Consider the following 19,937-nt stretch of genomic DNA (forward strand, 5'->3'; position numbering starts at 1 on the left):
TCTATTAATTGTCACCTCGATGTGACGTTGTCTACTTAGACGATCCTAATTGGCACCTAGTTAAATATCTTAAACAAGAATAAATTAATAATCATCTCCTTCATAGAGCCGCTGTCCATGATGGCGACACCCTAACCAAATCTACTTTAATGCTGTTTACTTGTTTCAAACAAACATTATAAAACATGCATTCCACAAGCTTTATTAAGATAATTGAGCGCATGGTATTCAGAATTTTCTTTAAGAGAACTTTTACTGGTGTTTATTGGCAAATATCGCATTACAAAAAAAATAAACTTTTAGCAAGAAGTTTTGTCCTTGCCAAACATCAAAATGTCCTAGCCGAATACTTTTGGCGAGGACAAAAAATCTTTATTAGGTCCTTACTTATATGGTTATTGTCTATTCTTTAGACGAGGACAAATATAGTCCTTATCAAAAATTGATGTATTGATAAAGACAAAAATTATTGTCAAAAAAAAAAAAACATCTTTGTCATTTTTTTTGATAAAAAATAATTATTTATAAATATTCAATATTTTGACATGGATAGTCCAAGCTAAAAATTTAATATTCAACTTTTTAGTAAGGATAGTCGAAACTAAAAATTAAATATTTAACTTTTTGATAAGAATAACCTGCGTTAAAAATTAAATATTCAATTTTTTGGCAAGGATAGTTCCAGCTAAAAATTAAATTCAACTTTTTGACAAGATAATCCGAGTATAAAAATGTAACCACTATCCTTTTGACAATGCAAATTCTTGTTCAAGGTCAAAAATATTAAATTTGTAACAAGAATTATCCTAGCTAAAATTTATTAATAATAATGAGTAATACCTTTATGGTAAGAGAAATCCTTACTTAAGGTTATAATATAGATTTTTTTGGCATAGACATGCCTTACTATCTTTATGGCAAGAAAAATCCTTGTTTAAGCTGGACTTTTAGCATAGACACTCCTAGTAGATTATCCTTTGTATTTTATCTATATACACATACATAATAACTTCAAGACCTACATTTAATATCACATTAATTATAATTTACATCTTTTAATATCCATCATAATAATAAAGTACTACTAAACAAACATATTTTAAATCTAAGAAATAAAATTCAAATAAAAACTAAATCTGCACCAAATACATAGTCCAATATTAAGCTCCAAAATATACATAATCCAAATAAAATTCAAACAAAAATTAAATCATCACTTTAGAATGTCAAAAAGAAAAGCTCTAAAATAATATTAAAATCTTTATATCATTGCATCCCATCATTCTTCATTTTCACGTCCAAGTCCATGATCATTTTCATCCTACAAAAATTTAACAAGAAACAATCATATTCATAGTCAATAAACTACTGTTTTATTTCTATTTAAAGAAATGAATTAAATACTAACTAGTAATACAAGTCATTTTAAAGCAAGAGTTTTATCAGATAAAATATTATAAAAATCATTTATCCTTTGTTGAGATTGAAAAGCTGACATTTTCGATGGCATATATTGAAACATCTGCTACATCGTATTCTAAATATTTCATCAAATTGTTGTTGCATTCTTTGTTCAAGTTGTTACTCCATTCGCTGTTGGAAAAGTTCCTCCATTCGAACTCTCTGTCTCTATTGAATTACACAGAGTTTCTAAATTCTCCTCAAGTTCTGCTATCCTTTGTTGATATGCAAACCGAGAGCTTGGAGCACCTTCAGAATAACTCCTCCATCCTGACCTCTTGCCACGAAAATGTCCTAATCTTGTATCTAAAACCTCAACTAGCATCTTATCTCGCCTCATTTGAGTACCATCTGGCTGCGATTGTTGGTCAACAAAATCCTTCAATTTTTCCTACACTACATTATAGTAGATCGTAAACAATAATAGAAGTATATATTATACATTCAAATATTTTTTATAATAGTAAGTATACATACATGAACATCGGCAGATCTTTTATCAACAAATTTTATGTTTCCTTCATTTGTTTTTTGAGTTTGCTCATGAAACCAAATTTTAGCTGCATCTGGCATTTGTCCATTATTCTTTTTTATCTGTAATGATAAAAAAATTAAGTTCACTAATAAGTATCAATAAAATTAAGTAACTATAAAAAAATATTGATGATTATTTTGTATATGGAAGAATGTACTATATTATACTCATACTCCACAAATCAAATTGGTCTCGTGGTATGCCTACACCTTGCCCCTTTATAGTTTTCTGATTTTTCTCTTACTTTTGGCCTTGTAATTTTAATTTTAACAAATAAAAAATAATCAATATTTAATAAATTTTAAATAAAAAAAAACATATTTACTTGACATGCATATATTTCAAGTTAATATGATATGCCTATAATTATAGCAATTATTAACATAATTTCTAATACTTTATATGCTTCTGAACTGAAATGCTCCACCATTTACTTCCACATATCTGGAGTCAAGTCTTTGAGAGGATTTTTCAATCTCTCTTTATCGATTTGAAACTTCTTATAATAAGTAGAAAGTCTACCTTTCCAATATCCATACTCTCGGTGCATCTCTTCAATAGCAGTCATTTGTAACTTGATTTCATTGTCTTGGATACCAAGTACTCCTGTATTATATATTATATTATAAAAGATATACTATATATCAACTAATTAAATAAAATATTTAGTTGGATACTTAATATAAAAGGATAAATTTAATTGATTTATCTGAACTTGATTCCACATACGCTCACCATATTATGCCGCAATTTCTTTCTAAGGACGTATTGGTATTACTATTGTACTCTTAAGAACAAGTCCACAATAATTGTTAAATCTTTTTGCATTATCACCAATAACGCTTGATGAACCTAAAGCAATCTCCACTACTAATTATTTTTATCCTCCATGAGTATCTTTCTAAATATGTAGAGATTTATATCTTCCTCTCCTATTTTTGGTACTACAAGAAATTATCATAATAGAAATATTTTCAAAAAAATTAGTTCATTAATTAGACATGAGATTCATAAAATATCAAATAGATATCACATAAAAGTAGATAACACATACCTGCACTACTAACAGTAAGTAAAGCATCACCATCAGTTGTTGAATTATTTCTTTGTATGGTACCAAGTGTATTAATTGGAGTTGTTGTTTGTACTTGTTCATCTCTTTGGATTGATGTTACTTCCTCTCTTCTTTGGGTCTCAAATAATGCAGTCACCACCCTATATTTTGGCATGATCTAAAATAAATACATTATCAACAAGTTAAAACCATTAGAACAAGTAAAATGTAAACATACATAGATGACTCATTTAAAATAATTTACATAAGTATAAGCCCAAAAATCTAAGCACATATCTTAAATTGGCATTCTAATTAGTAATCAATAGTATATATCATCATTAATGATAATGAATTAAATTTAAGTAGTAATCTTCAAGCATCAAACATTTCATCACTTATACCCTCATCACTTGTTACCTCATCCATCTCACTCGCATCATTATCAATAATAAAGTCATCTTCAGCTTCTCTCCTATCCATCATTTGCTATTGCATCTGCCGTGCAATATTACTAGGTACTTGTTCAGGTACAACATCATCACGATCTAATACAGCAATTTTATCATCATCATCCAATGACCTCAAAGCACGATTGTAATTATCATACTCTACTTGTTGGTATGCAACATCTTCATCATCCATTAAAATACTCCCAACTGTATCCTTATTTGATGCCTCGGACATATTGTAAAAGTCTCGAGATTGATTTTTTATAACAACAAACCAACTTGACTCCTTAGGATCTTCAATGTAGAAAACTTGCTCTGTTTGACAAGCTAATATAAATGATTTATTTGTTTTCAACCGATGCCTAGTATTAACCATCATAAGCCCATACTGATTTATCCTATAGCCAATATCTCGATGTTGGACATCATACCTGTTGGTGCAAAAATCCGCTTGCGCCGGAGAAGCTGGAGTCGGGGAAGTCGCGGTCGCCGCAGGGACCTGCAAAGGAAGTCTAAACCGGAGGTGGGGTTGCTCCGGCAAGACCCTCCGATGCTCAAGTCAGTTCTCTGCCTCAATAAGAATGGAGTGCTCGAACAGAGAATTTAGCAGAGTTTTTAGATGAAAGATTAAAGCTTATAGAATAACGTATCTGGGGTCCCCTTTTATAGGCGGAGGGGGCAGTAGCCTGATAGCGACATCTGTAACCGTCTGGCAGTGGGCTGCCCAGGGTCAGACGGAGTTTGCTGCGAAGAGTAGTGGAGTGGACCCGTGGCTATCACCGGGGTGTGCCACGTGGAGTCAGTTACGGGGAGTGGAGCGGCGTTCGCTGTCGTGACTCGTCATAGAGTGGTGGGATCGCACAGGATCCGCCGCAGGGAGTGGAGCAGAATCGTGGCCGTTAATACGGCCTGTCAGGGAGTAATGGAGCTGCGTAGGGTCCGCCGCAGGGAGTGGAGCAGTGTTGTCCGTTACTGTGGCCTGCCAGGGGGTCCAGACTTGTCGGTCGAAGTTCGGTTGGAGTCGGTAGCGAGGTCCGATATCCGTAGGAGTTTGGGCGAGGTCTTCCGCAGTCGAAATAGAAGACGGAGTCTGGCTTCCGTAGGAGTCCGGACGAAGTCTACTTGCAGTTAGAGATAAAGGCGAAGTCCGACTCCCGTAGGAGTCCGGACAAGGCTTAACGGCAGCTGATGTTGAGGACGGAGCCCGGCTCCCGTAGGAGTCCGGGCGGAGTCTACTTGCGGTTGAAGTTGTTGGCGGAGTCCGGCTCCCGTAGGAGTCCGGACGAAGTTTGTCTGCAGCAGTTGGAGTCGAGGACGAAGCCCGGCTCCCGTAGGAGTCCGGGCGGAGTCTTCCTGCAATTAAAGCTAAAGGCGAAGTCCGGCTCCCGTAGGAGTCCGGACGAAGTCTACTTGCAGTTAGAGTTAAAGGCGAAGTCCGACTCCCGTAGGAGTCGGACAAGGCTTACCGGCAGCTGATGTTGAGGACGGAGCCCGACTCTCGTAGGAGTCCGGGCGGAGTCTACTTGCGGTTGAGGTTGTTGGCGGAGTCCGGCTCCCGTAGGAGTCCGGACGAAGTTTGTCTGCAGCCGTTGGAGTCGAGGATGAAGTCCAGCTCCCGTAGGAGTCCAGGCGGAGTCTTCCTGCAATTAAAGCTAAAGGTGAAGTCCGGCTCCCGTAGGAGTCCAGACAAGGCTTACCGGCAGCTGATGTTGAGGACGGAGCCCGGCTCCCGTAGGAGTCCGGGCGGAGTCTTCTTGCGGTTGAGGTTGTTGGCGGAGTCCGGCTCCCGTAGGAGTCCGCACGAAGTTTGTCTGCAGCCATTGGAGTCGAGGATGAAGCCCGGCTCCCGTAGGAGTCGGGCGGAGTCTTCCTGCAATTAAAGCTAAAGGCGAAGTCCGGCTCCCGTAGGAGTCCGGACAAGGCTTACCGACAGCTGATGTTGAGGACGGAGCCCGGCTCCCGTAGGAGTCCGGGCGGAGTCTTCTTGCGGTTGAGGTTGTTGGCGGAGTCCGGCTCCCGTAGGAGTCCGGACGAAGTTTGTCTGCAGCCGTTGGAGTCGAGGACGAAGCCCGGCTCCCGTAGGAGTCCGGGCGGATCTTACCGGCAGTTGACGTTGAGGATGGAGCCCGGCTCCCGTAGGAGTCCGGACGGAGTCTACTTGCGGTTGAGGTTGTTGGCGGAGTCCGGCTCCCGTAGGAGTCCGAACGAAGTTTGTCTGCAGCCGTTGGAGTCGAGGATGAAGCCCGGCTCCCGTAGGAGTCCGGGCGGAGTCTTCCTGCAATTAAAGCTAAAGACGAAGTCTGGCTCCCGTAGGAGTCCGGACAAGGCTTACCGACAGCTGATGTTGAGGACGGAGCCCGGCTCCCGTAGGAGTCCGGGCGGAGTCTTCTTGCTGTTGAGGTTGTTGGCGGAGTCCGGCTCCCGTAGGAGTCCGGACGAAGTTTGTCTGCAGCCGTTGGAGTCGAGGACGAAGCCCGGCTCCCGTAGGAGTCCGGGCGGAGTCTTCCTGCAATTAAAGCTAAAGGCGAAGTCCGGCTCCCGTAGGAGTCCGGACAAGGCTTACCGGCAGCTGATGTTGAGGACGGAGCCCGGCTCCCGTAGGAGTCCGGGCGGAGTCTTCTTGCGGTTGAGGTTGTTGGTGGAGTCCGGCTCCCGTAGGAGTCCGGACGAAGTTTGTCTGCAGCCGTTGAGTCGAGGACGAAGCCCGGCTCCCGTAGAAGTCCGGGCGGAGTCTTCCTGCAATTAAAGCTAAAGGCGAAGTCCGGCTCCCGTAGGAGTCCGGACAAGGCTTACCGGCAGCTGATGTTGAGGACGGAGCCCGGCTCCCGTAGGAGTCCGGGCGGAGTCTTCTTGCGGTTGAGGTTGTTGGCGGAGTCCGGCTCCCGTAGGAGTCCGGACGAAGTTTGTCTGCAGCCGTTGGAGTCGAGGACGAAGCCCGGCTCCCGTAGGAGTCCGGGCGGAGTCTTCCTGCAATTAAAGCTAAAGGCGAAGTCCGGCTCTCGTAGGAGTCCGGACAAGGCTTACCGGCAGCTGATGTTGAGGACGGAGCCCGGCTCCCGTAGGAGTCCGGGCGGAGTCTTCTTGCGGTTGAGGTTGTTGGCGTAGTCCGGCTCCCGTAGGAGTCCGGACGAAGTTTGTCTGCAGCCGTTGGAGTCGAGGACGAAGCCCGGCTCCCGTAGGAGTCCGGGCGGAGTCTTCCTGCAATTAAAGCTAAAGGCGAAGTCCGGCTCCCGTAGGAGTCCGGACAAGGCTTACCGGCAGCTGATGTTGAGGACGGAGCCCGGCTCCCGTAGGAGTCCGGACGGAGTCTTCTTGCGGTTGAGGTTGTTGGCAGAGTCCGGCTCCCGTAGGAGTCCGGACGAAGTTTGTCTGCAGCCGTTGGAGTCAAGGACGAAGTCCGGCTCCCGTAGGAGTCCGGGCGGATCTTACCGGTAGTTGACGTTGGCGACGAAGCCCGACTCCCGTAGGAGGCCGGGCGGGGCTCGCAAGGGCTAATCCTGCTGAGAACTTCGGCCGTGGGTATTTTGTACCCAACACTAGTCCCCCTACTTCCGAGTTTGAAGTTCGAATGAAGGAAGTACAGAGAGATGGCCGAAGTTATCCCCTCGAATCCTGCGCATAACCGCCCTCGGATATGTTGGCATTTAATGTGCGCACGTCAGAGCCCTTTTTCCGGTTAGGGCGACCTGAAGAGTCTTTTCGAAACTCCCGTCGAAACGTGATCCCAAGCATCGTATTACGGAAATTTGCGAACAGTCAATCCTTGATAGCAGCGAGTGGGACACGCGGGACACGTGGCACGCACCAGTTGGCCTAGGGACGCCCGCCGCCATAACTGCGCTAAGATCCGTTGGCTATTTAAACCCCCTGCTCTTCCTTCGGGGCTTCATCCTGCCGAGAGGACGGCACCTTTCTTCCGTCTGAGAGCCTAGCTACTCAGCCACTTCCTCCGCACCGGTCCTTGCCGTCTTCAGCTCTTCGATTCTTCTCTAAGGGGTTCCCACGTCATGTCCTCCACCCCGGAGGCCATCCTCGAAGGGATGTCTAGGGCTTGGAGGAAGGCGAGGAGGAGAACAGCGGCCGGTGAGTTCTCCGGTCATCAAGTGGCCGCTGAGGATCCCCGTCGTCTCAAAGGGGGCTCAAGGAAGAATTCCTTCAACAACAGGGTTTAATAACGGGGGCCGCCGGTAAAGATATTCTGCCCGAGAATTTCGGAGTAGCACGGCGGGGTGATACCGGTCAAGAGGGCAGAGCTGTCGTCACAAGCTGTGGCAGGATCTTTGATGCCGTCGGGGCCGAGGGACCAGAAGCGGTCGATGTCGACGGTGGGGCAGTAAAACTTGTTGCGGGGGCGGTGGAAGTAGCGCATGCCGACCTTGCCGGAGCGTTTTGGATGATGGCTACCACGGAGTATTCGGTGATGACGCATATCTCTGGCGCCACCGTTGCCCCCAGGGTGACTCCGGTTCTTCTTGAAACAAGTCTTCGTCGCCGCTGCCGTTGCCCTTACCGTCCCCGGGAATCTATCCCATCCTTTTCCCCCTGAGGTTGGGACTTCGGAGGTGGAGCGAAACAAGGCGGGGCGAAAGCCGATGAGCCCATCACACGTACTGGACGACACGACTGGAAAGAGAAGTTGGCAGCTTGAAGTGGCCTCCGGTGCATCCTTTTCAAACTGTGTTAGCGAGACTTGCAATGATGTATACACATTTTTTTTTTTGGCCCACCGGGTCTTGTAACGTACATCTTGTCAGTTGAAAAATGAAAAGGAGATTTTGTTACCTCGTCTGCATCTTGTATCGAGTAGTCGTCTGTCGAACTTCTTTATTTTTCTTTTTTCTCTCTTCCTTCTTTTCTTCTTTTCTTTTTCACGTTGTCCCAAGGTCGTCGACGGTCTCTTTTATTTGTGTTGGATTGTTATTTGCCAAGCTCCTTTTCAACTTTTACGCCGTTCGCAGATACCTGGTTGTCGTTTTTCCGTCAATGGCTGCGGGCTTGCTTGGGGCCAATCGGGTCTGGGGTCCCTCCTAGGGCTTGAGTTCGGGGATCCGAGCTTCTGTCACCCTAAGTAGGTTGTCCTATTTTGTGTCGAAGACTTCCTCAAAAGCTGGGACTCCCTGTGGGAGCCCCCAGTCCTTGCGGTGACAGAGTTTTTTGTACCTCGATTGCTGTCTGTTTTCCAATCATAGCTGTCATAGTCCGTTACCTTCCTTTTTCCTTTTCGCTCGGAGTTTTTCTTCGCTGAAGTCAAGGCGAAGTTCGGCTCCCGTGGGAGTCCGGACAGAACCCTCCTGTGATTGGAGTTACAGGTGGAGCCCGGCTCCCGTAGGAGTCCGGGCGGAGTTCCTTGCAATCAAAATCAGATGCGAAGTTCGGCTCCCGTGGGAGTCCGGGCGGAGTCTGTCTGCAATCAAAGTTAAAGGCGAAGTCCGGCTCCCGTAGGAGTCCGGATGAATCTTACCGACGATTGATGTTGGCGACAAAGCCCGACTCCCGTAGGAGTCCGGGCGAAGTCCCCCTTGGGGTCGGAGTCGTAGGCGGAGCCCATCTTCCGTGGGAGTTCGGACGGAGTCCGCAAGGGCTAATCCTATTGAGAACTTCGACCGTGGGTATTTTGTACCCAACACTCTCCCCATCCGGTCTAAATGGAACCGGGCCTTCGACTTTGCTTCTCTCCCCATCCGGTCTAAATGGAACCGGGCCTTCGACTTTGCTCAAGTTAGGACGAGGTTCTCCTCCTGTCCCTAACAGGGCTGTGGGGGCTCATATGGGCGTTGTAAGGCCTCTCCCCCCATCCGATCTAAATGAAACCGGGCCTTCGACTTTGCTCAAGTTAGGGCGAGGTTCTCCTCCTGTCCCTAACAGGGCTGTGGGGGCTCATATGGGCGTTGTAAGGCCTCTCCCCCCATCCGGTCTAAATGGAACCGGGCCTTCGACTTTGCTCAAGTTAGGGCGAGGTTCTCCTCCTGTCCCTAACAGGACTGTGGGAGCTCATATGGGCATTGTAAGGCCTCTCCCCCCATCCGGTCTAAATGGAATCGGGCCTTCGACTTTGCTCAAGTTAGGGCGAGGTTCTCCTCCTGTCCCTAACAGGGCTGTGGGGGCTCATATGGGCGTTGTAAGGCCTCTCCCCCCAGGTTGGAGCCGATTAGCGCCACATGCTCCGCGTTCCCATCATTCAAAGGGATTGGTACTAGATCTTCGATTGGGCCGCCCCTTTCTTCGGTGAGATCATCGCGAGCATCTAGTCCATCGACGGGACAGGGGTCAGCCTGATCGCTTCTTTGCAAAGCGATGTTGTAGCAGTGTCTGGCCAGGGCCTGGTCTCCCCGGACCTCTCCGATCCCCTGGTTGGTGGGGAACTTCAACTTTAAATGGTAGGTCGAAACGACAGCTCGGAGGGCATTGAGGCCAGGTCAGTCAAGGATTGCATTGTAGGCGGATGGCGCCTTCACCACCAAGAAATTCACTAGAGCCCTGGATTGCTTTGGATATTGACCCACGGTCACAATCAAAGCTATCATTCCTTCCGTCGGAATGGCATCACCGGTAAACCCCACCAGGGGGGAGCAAATCAGCCTCAGATGACCGCTAAGAGCAGACATTCTTGAAAAGGCGTCGTAGAACAAGATGTCGGCCGAACTTCCATTGTCGACAAGAATGCGACGGATGTCGTAATTTGCTATATTCAAGGAAACTACGACCGCGTCGTTATGAGGGAATTGGACTCCCTGGGTGTCTTCTTCGGTAAAGGTTATGGGTTCTTCAATTTTTTGCCGCTTGGGGGATACAGATGGTATGTTGGTTGCCTCCCGTTGGGATCCCCCCGAAATGGTGTTGACGGAATCCGAAAGAGGCCGATCGTCCGGCCACTCCTTGTCGGCGACCATAGCCGGAGGTAGTTGTGCGAAGGCCTCGCGAGAAGACATCAGATGAGGAAAGGAGGAGTGGGTGCCGGATAAGATGATCGGAGGTGTATCCGCTGAGCGCTCCTTTAAGAACAAGGGTACTGCGAAGGCACAGCGCCCTTCCTCTAGCGCCAATCCTTTTGGTGCAAAAATTCACTTGCGCTGGAGAAGCTGGAGTCGGGGAAGTCGCGGTCGCCGCAGGACCTGCAAAGGAAGTCTAAATCGGAGGTGGGGTTGCTCCGGCAAGATCCTCCGACGCTCAAGTCAGTTCTCTGCCTCAACAAGAATGGAGTGCTCGAATGGAGAATTTAGCAGAGTTTTTAGATGAAAGATTAGAGCTTATAGAATAACGTATCTGGGGTCCCCTTTTATAGGCGGAGGGGGCAGTAGCCTGATAGCGACATCTGTAACCGTCTGACAGTGGGCTGCCCAGGGTCAGGTGGAGTTTGCTGCGAAGAGTAGTGGAGTGGACCCGTGGCTATCACCGGGGTGCGCCACGTGGAGTCAGTTACGGGGAGTGGAGCGACGTTCGCTGTCGTGGCTCGTCATGGAGTGGTGGGATCTCACAGGATCCGCCGCAGGGAGTGGAGCAGAATCGTGGCCGTTAATACGGCCTGTCAGGGAGTAATGGAGCTGCGTAGGGTCCGCCGCAGGGAGTTGAGCAGTGTTGTCCGTTACTGTGGCCTGCCAGGGGGTCCAGACTTGTCGGTCGAAGTTTGGTTGGAGTCGGTAGCGAGGTCCAGTATCCGTAGGAGTTTGGGTGAGGTCTTCCCGCAGTCGGAATAGAAGACGGAGTCTGGCTTCCGTAGGAGTCCGGATGAAGTCTACTTGCAGTTAGAGTTAAAGGCGAAGTCTGACTCCCGTAGGAGTCCGGACAAGGCTTACCGGCAGCTGATGTTGAGGACGGATCCCGGCTCCCGTAGGAGTCCAGGCGGAGTCTACTTGCGGTTGAAGTTGTTGGCGGAGTCCGACTCCCGTAGGAGTCCGGACGAAGTTTGTTTGCAGCCGTTGGAGTCGAGGACGAAGCCCGGCTCCCGTAGGAGTCCGGGCGGAGTCTTCCTACAATTAAAGCTAAAGGCGAAGTCCGGCTCCCATAGGAGTCCGGACGAAGTCTACTTGCAGTTAGAGTTAAAGGCGAAGTCCGACTCTCGTAGGAGTCCGGACAAGGCTTACCGGTAGCTGATGTTGAGGACGGAGCCCGGCTCCCGTAGGAGTCCGGGCGGAGTCTACTTGCGGTTGAGGTTGTTGGCGGAGTCCGACTCCCGTAGGAGTCCGAACGAAGTTTGTCTGCAGCCGTTGGAGTCGAGGACGAAGCCCGGCTCCCGTAGGAGTCCGGGCGGAATCTTCCTGCAATTAAAGCTAAAGGCGAAGTCCGGCTCTCGTAGGAGTCCGGACTAGGCTTACCGGCAGCTGATGTTGAGGACGGAGCCCGGCTCCCGTAGGAGTCCGGGCGGAGTCTTCTTGCGGTTGAGGTTGTTGGCGGAGTCCGGCTCCCGTAGGAGTCCGGACGAAGTTTGTCTGCAGCCGTTGGAGTCGAGGATGAAGCCCGGCTCCCGTAGGAGTCCGGGTGGAGTCTTCCTGCAATTAAAGCTAAAGGCGAAGTCCGGCTCCCGTAGGAGTCCGGACAAGGCTTACCGGCAGCTGATGTTGAGGATGGAGCCCGGCTCCCGTAGGAGTCCGGGCGGAGTCTTCTTGCGGTTGAGGATGTTGGCGGAGTCCGGCTCCCGTAGGAGTCCGGACGAAGTTTGTCTGCAGCCGTTGGAGTCGAGGATGAAGCCCGGCTCCCGTAGGAGTCTGGGCGATCTTACCGGCAGTTGACGTTGAGGATGGAGCCCGGCTCCCGTAGGAGTCTGGGCGGAGTCTACTTGCGGTTGAGGTTGTTGGCGGAGTCCGGCTCCCGTAGGAGTCCGGACGAAGTTTGTCTGCAGCCGTTGGAGTCGAGGATGAAGTCCGGCTCCCGTAGGAGTCCGGACGGAGTCTTCCTGCAATTAAAGCTAAAGGCGAAGTCCGACTCCCGTAGGAGTCCGGACAAGGCTTACCGGCAGCTGATGTTGAGGACGGAGCCCGGCTCCCGTAGGAGTCCGGGCGGAGTCTTCTTGCGGTTGAGGTTGTTGGCGGAGTCCGGCTCCCGTAGGAGTCCGGACGAAGTTTGTCTGCAGCCGTTGGAGTCGAGGACGAAGCCCGGCTCCCGTAGGAGTCCGGGTGGAGTCTTCCTGCAATTAAAGCTAAAGGCGAAGTCCGGCTCCCGTAGGAGTCCGGACAAGGCTTACCGGCAGCTGATGTTGAGGACGGAGCCCGGCTCCCGTAGGAGTCCGGGCGGAGTCTTCTTGCGATTGAGGTTGTTGGCGGAGTCCGGCTCCCGTAGGAGTCCGGACGAAGTTTGTCTGCAGCCGTTGGAGTCGAGGACGAAGCCCAGCTCCCGTAGGAGTCCGGGCGGAGTCTTCCTGCAATTAATGCTAAAGGCGAAGTCCGGCTCCCGTAGGAGTCCGGACAAGGCTTACCGGCAGCTGATGTTGAGGACGGAGTCCGGCTCCCGTAGGAGTCCGGGCGGAGTCTTCTTGCGGTTGAGGTTGTTGGCGGAGTCCGGCTCCCGTAGGAGTCCGAACGAAGTTTGTCTGCAGCCGTTGGAGTCGAGGACGAAGCCCGGCTCCCGTAAGAGTCCCGGCGGATCTTACCGGCAGTTGACGTTGAGAACGGAGCCCGGCTCCCGTAGGAGTCCGGGCGGAGTCTACTTGCAGTTGAGGTTGTTGGCGGAGTCTGGCTCCCGTAGGAGTCCGGATGAAGTTTGTCTGCAGCCGTTGGAGTCGAGGACGAAGCCCGACTTCCGTAGGAGTCCGGGCGGAGTCTTCCTGCAATTAAAGCTAAAGGCGAAGTCCGGCTCCCGTAGGAGTCCGGACAATGCTTACCGGCAGCTAATGTTGAGGATGGAGCCGGCTCCCGTAGGAGTCCGGGCGGAATCTTCTTACTGTTGAGGTTGTTGGCGGAGTCCGGCTCCCGTAGGAGTCCGGACGAAGTTTGTCTGCAGCCGTTGGAGTCGAGGACGAAGCCCGGCTCCCGTAGGAGTCCGGGCGGAGTCTTCCTGCAATTAAAGCTAAAGGCGAAGTCCGGCTCCCGTAGGAGTCCGGACAAGGCTTATCGGCAGCTGATGTTGAGGACGGAGCCCGGCTCCCGTAGGAGTCCGGGCGGAGTCTTCTTGCGGTTGAGGTTGTTGGCGGAGTCCGGACGAAGTTTGTCTGCAGCCGTTGGAGTCAAGGACGAAGCCCGGCTCCCGTAGGAGTCCGGGCGGAGTCTTCCTGCAATTAAAGCTAAAGGCGAAGTCCGGCTCCCGTAGGAGTCCGACAAGGCTTATCGGCAGCTGATGTTGAGGACGGAGCCCGGCTCCCGTAGGAGTCCGGGCGGAGTCTTCTTGCGGTTGAGGTTGTTGGCGGAGTCCGGCTCCCGTAGGAGTCCGGACGAAGTTTGTCTGTAGCCGTTGGAGTCGAGGACGAAGCCCGGCTCCCGTAGGAGTCCGGGCGGATCTTACCGGCAGTTGACGTTGGCGACGAAGCCCGGCTCCCGTAGGAGGCCGGGCGGGGCTCGCAAGGGCTAATCCTGCTGAGAGCTTCGGCCGTGGGTATTTTGTACCCAACAATACCAATCACATTTAAACAAAGTAACTCATTTTCCACCCACATAATATAGTACAAAAACATCTATCAAGATACCATAGTATTCTTTATCTAAAGAACTATCATCTCCTCGGCTCAACACTCCACTATTTTGAGTTTTTCTACATTCTTCACATTCTCGAGCATGAAATCTGAAGTCATTCACAATATAACCCTTATATAAAGTAGCTATGGCAAGTAGATCTTGTGCAAGACTGTACAAGTCATCAGTTAAATCTTTTCATACATGCAACATAGACACCTATGTATTTTTGAATATTAGAAAACTTGATACACAAAAATTACTATATTTTTAGAAATAATAACTATAAAATTTAAAAGTCACTTATAGCATTATAAAATCATTCTGGGAATTCAAAATTAAATATTTTCAGTAAATAATTTTCACTCCCATTCGGTAGTTCAGTTTTAAATTGTCTATAAAAAAAAGATTTTAAATTCATATTTAGATATTGTTCAAATATAAAGAAAGATAAATAAATCAAATAACTTACTCAATAAAGGGCCAAACCTCTTCATAGTTGTTCAATACATATAAATGAGCTTGTCTTTTTTCTTCTGAATTCAGATAATGTTGCTTAGGTGATCCTAATGGACGACCTCCTAGTAAAAATATGTCCAAACTACAATTTAAGGGGTAATCATCATGTTCATCATCATTTCGTGGAGGCCGATTAAGTTTAATATCAATACCCACCAAGTATCTTGAACAAAAAGTTAAGCACTCATCTGCAAGATAACCTTCAGCGATTGAATCTTCTGGACGAGCTCTGTTACGCACATATTTTTTCAAGATGTATAGGTATCACTCAATTAGATACATCCATCTATATTGTATAGACCTAGCAAATCTGGTTTCTTCAGGCAAATGCATAGCTAGGTATATCATCACATCAAAAAAAGTTAGTAAAAAAATCATTTCTAGCTTGCATAATGTTAATGCAATTTGCTTTTTAAGTCGATCCAAAATATTTAACTTCATACTCTTAGAACACAAGTCTCTATGAAATGCACTCAACTCAACGAGTAGTTTACAAACATCTCTAGATAAATATCCATGTATTGTAATTGGAAGAAGTTGCTGCAAAAGTATATGATAGTCATGACTCTTCATTCCTGATATTTTTTCTCTCTTTCATTTACACATCTGGATATATTAGAAAAATATCCATCCGGAGCCTTCAATTCATTTAAAAATCTACAAATTATTTTCTTCCCTTCAGAGGATAATATATAGCGTGCACAGGCATTTGCACATTTGCTCCACTTGAAATTGAGTGAAGCTCTGATCTTATACCCACTCTGAGCAAATCATAGCATCCTTTTGATGTATCTTTTATTTTGCCTTTAATGTTTATAATTGTACTCAATACATTATCACAAATATTTTTCTATATGTACAATATCTAAATTATGATATAACATATATATTTGTGCGCCAATAAGATAAATCAAAGAATATACTTTTCTTTCTCCAATTATATACACTATTTGTTGTATCATACTTTTTCTTTGCACCCTTACCAAATGGCCTTTGAGAAAACATATTAAGTTCTCTAAGCACCTCATCACCAGTAAGTGAAATTGGTTTACATCGATCTTCCTTTTTACCATCAAATGACTTCATGTTTCTATGCCACTTGTGGCCTTGGGGTAAAAATCGATGATGGCCCATATAACATAATTTTTATGCTCCTTCTAATGTAAGAGAGCATGGCTCTTTATGACCATAAGGACATGCCAAATAACCCTTTGTTGACTATTCCGATAAATCACCATATGTAGAAAAATCATTAATAGTCCATAATATAGCTGCATGTAAACTAAAATTTTGTTTCGTGTGAGCATCATAAGTTTCTACACTCATTTCTCATAATTCTTTCAACTCTTTAATCAATGGTTGTAAATACACATCTATATCCATACTAGGAGAGTTGGGACTGGGTATTAATAGCGATAACATCAAATAAGGTTCTTTCATATACATCCAAAAAGGTAGATTATAAGTAACTAAAAGAACTAGCCAAATGCTATGTTGTGAGCTCATATTCCCAAATGGTTGAAATCCATCATAAGTAAGACCAAGTCTAACATTTCGAGGATCATCAGTAAATGATTTATGTTGCTCGTTAAATAACTTCCAAGCAATAGTACCCACCAAATGTCTCATGACCCCATCATCCACGTGCTTCTCTTTATGCCACCTCATATTGGATGCTGTTTTGCTTGACAGATACAATCTTTGTAACCTCTGCTTTAATGAAAAATAACGTAATACTTTATGAGAGATATTCTTTTTTTATCTCAAATGGATTTCCATCTAGACAAGCCACAAATTGGATAATTACTTGCATCAGCATATTTATCCTAATAAATTATATAATCATTTTTACTAGCATCTATCTTCATATAATTAAGTTCAAATTCAGCACTATATTTTCTTGCACTATAATATGAATTGGGCAATGTTTTTTTTTCCATCAGGAGTTAGCATTCTTAATAATTCAAGTAAGTTATCAAATAAACTATTGGTCCATTTGTGAAACTACTTAAGATGAAGCAATTTAATGATAACTGATAATTTTGAATATTCATAATTGGGATAAAATATCTCTTGGACTTCTTCCAACATATAGTAAAATTTAATAGCTTCAATGTCAAATTCTTCAGACATACATGCATCACCAAAATTATATTTACTATGCTCATTATCAAAATCAATATTTTCAATGGTTCTACCGCAAACATCATTCACCAATCCAATCATGTCATCCATATCAAGCTCCCCATCACCTACAATATCATCATCATCATCATAATTATCATCCAATTCTGTAGAATTATCCTCTTTTCCATGATAGTATCATATTGTATAATTTCTCATAGTCCCATATTTTAATAAGTGAAACTTGAACTCAAGCTTTTCCTTAAAATCTACATTTCTGCACTTGGTACAAGGACATTGAATTGCATCCTATGTCAAAGAATACTCAAATACAAAATTAATAAAAGTCACAACTTCCTGTATATATTCAGATTGACGTCTATCCCTAATTTTTATCCATTATTTACTGATAGTCATTATTGAATTGATCCTGTATAACAAAATAAATCACATATATCATTATTACAATGTATCAATTTCCTACAAAATAAATTACACCATCATTTCTATATTAGCAAAACAATGTTATAAAAAAAAAACATAAACAAACAAACTATCTTACCAAAAAAATTATTAACGATCTCTATTAATTTTTGATTAATTAATTAATTATTAGTTATGCATACCTCCGAAGTTACAAAATAAAATAAAATAAATAAAACATTCAAATAAAATCAAATACCCTTTCTTCCCCCAAATCCCTTTACTCTGCTAAACCCACACAGAGCCCTAAACCCCTCCGTCTCCCTCACCCTCTCCATCTGACCAAGAAGCCGCCGGCCTCCTCCGTGCTCACCGTCGACCCCGCCGGCACTCCGGCTCACCCCCTCCCCTTCTGACTGTTCCCTTGACTCCGCCGACCTCCGCGCTCGCCCTCGACTCTGCCGACTTCCTCTCTCCCTCCGTCTGCTCCCTCCCCTCCTTTGCGAACTCTGTGACGCCGCCGGCGTCCTCCGCACTCGCCCTCGACTCCCCCGACTATCGGCTCCCTCTTTCCCTCCATTTGCTCCCTCCCCTCCGCTGCAAGCTTTGTGATGCCACCGGCGTCCTCCGTGCTCACCCTCGACCCCTCAGCTTCTGGCTCCCTCTCCCCCTCCATCTACTCCCTCCCCTCGCAGCGCCGCCGGTTCCTGCTGCTCCCTCTCCATTTTTTTTTTGCTTTTTTTTTCCCGGCTCTCACTCCCCATCCGCCGGCCTCCTCTGTGATTTCCCATGCTCTTCTAATGGGAGAAAAGAGGAGGGTGATCTCCCACCTAGGTTCTGTGGGCATCCATGAAAAACTAAAAAAAAAAAAAACTTACCTCTGGTCGTTGGAGTAGAAGAGAGGTCGGAGCGAAACCAAGGACCAGATGGTTTTGGGCAGAATTACCATCAAAAAGTATTAAAGTAGGTTTTGGGAAGAATCCTGCATGGCCAAAAAAAATTAGAGAAGGATGGGAGGCGGTTTAGTTCCCAAAATAATGATAAATACTATAATTATTCTATCAGCTGCCTTATTAGATAGATAATTAGATTAATTACAGAATTTAATATTAATTATAAAATAATTAAGTATAATAATAATATAATAAAAAATTTTATATTATTTATTATTTATTTATAAGTTCAAGAGAAATTGGAACCATGAACATCAAAAATTTTGGTATTTAATACTAGTTTTGGTAAGGATATATAATGTTCTGGTCCGAAAATTATCACATCCAGCAAAATATAAATTATTTTTTGTAAAATTATTACTTTGAAAAAGGATGCACAATGTCCTCATCTAAATATCTAATTTTTGGCATGAACTTTTATGCAGTCCTTGCCAAAAAGTTAGCTTTGAATTATTTAAATCAAAAAAATTATCATTTTCGATGAGGACTTAAAATATTTTTGTTTAAAATCATTATTTTTGGAAAGGATATGCAATGTCCTCATTTAAATATCTAATTTTTGATATAGATATCTATGCAGTTCTTGTCAAAAAAATTAGCTCTGAAATATTTAAATCTAAAAAATTATCGGCATGAACTTACAATATTCTTGTTTAAAATTATTATTTTTAGAGAGGACATGCAATATTTTTGTCTAAATATCTAACTTTTGGCATGGCAACTATGCTATCTTAGTCAAAAAAAAATGATTCTAAAATATTTGGGAAGGACTCGACTGTGTCCTCGCCAAATATGACATCTTTGGCAAGAATTTTTTTTGTTGTTGCCATAAAAGTTTTGTAAAAATTCTTATAGTGTCGGCTTGTCACATTACTTGGCCAATTCGGCGAGGAATGAGTTGCTCTTTTCTGTTCAAGTAGAGTGAAGTAGTGAACATTGGATTATTGAATGGTCTCGAGTGTCTTGAATAGATGGATTCTGCACGTTCTTGCTTGTCCCAAATAATTAATTGTTATCAGTTGGTTTTTTATGACTCATACTAGCTCTTTGCTAGTCCAGCAAGCTCTAAATAACTCCTATAGCTTGTCTCAATGGGGAAAAACGTAAAAAAACCTCCTATAGGTTGTGCCAGAATAATAAGGATGGACAAACACATTATAAAGAATGTGGGTTGGTGATATTGGCAAATTCTAATGGATCATGAGAATTTCGATCTGAATCTCAAATTCTGATAATTTATTTCCAAAGCTTTTTTCCTTTCTTCTGAATGTTGGCTATCCTTTTTTAATTTCTGGTTTTAGGCCGACCAGTTGTATAAAAGGAAGCATTTTTATCTTTTTCTCAGTCAATGCCTATATCCTCATAAACCATGTGACTAATGCAACATAAGCACTGGCGTTGCAATGGTGAGTTTTGATTATTGAAACCACAAACAACATTCTTTCAGAAAAGCATATATCTTCATTTCTTATTTTTTCCAGTTTTCTTCTTCCCCATGCTATGATTTGACATGGTAGGGCTTTAACCAATTAAAATCAGACAGCGATATGCAAACGTATGCCTCGCAGCATGGACACTTGGCAATATTGGCACTCTTAACATTAGTTCTAGGCCAACATCAACTATTACGTGGTAGAGGAAGCTCATGTGCATTACCCCCATTCCTAACATTTCAATGATAGCGATCAAGAGAGGCCATGCTGTTATAAATTGCATGGGAGCGTGCGTCATTAAGTTTTGATTGCGAAACACATCATAGGTGCAATATTTCGCGGACTGCAAACATGTTGTGTGGTTTAGGAGTCTAAGTCGTACCAC

At 45.1% G+C, this 19,937-nt stretch overlaps 1 long non-coding RNA gene across 1 annotated transcript; it reads right to left on the bottom strand.

Annotated features, from left to right (window-relative positions):
* Nucleotides 1-1,148: 1,148 nt before the first annotated feature.
* LOC105046399 (uncharacterized) lies at nucleotides 1,149-18,152 on the bottom strand. The gene is made up of 3 exons (XR_832263.3): nucleotides 18,045-18,152; nucleotides 3,051-3,228; nucleotides 1,149-1,321 (listed from the first exon to the last, which is right to left on the bottom strand). It is a non-coding gene; the product is annotated as an uncharacterized lncRNA (long non-coding RNA).
* Nucleotides 18,153-19,937: the final 1,785 nt, after the last annotated feature.

The sequence above is a fragment of the Elaeis guineensis genome, chromosome 6 (assembly GCF_000442705.2).
Source record: "Elaeis guineensis isolate ETL-2024a chromosome 6, EG11, whole genome shotgun sequence".
Classification (NCBI taxonomy): Eukaryota; Viridiplantae; Streptophyta; class Magnoliopsida; order Arecales; family Arecaceae; genus Elaeis; species Elaeis guineensis.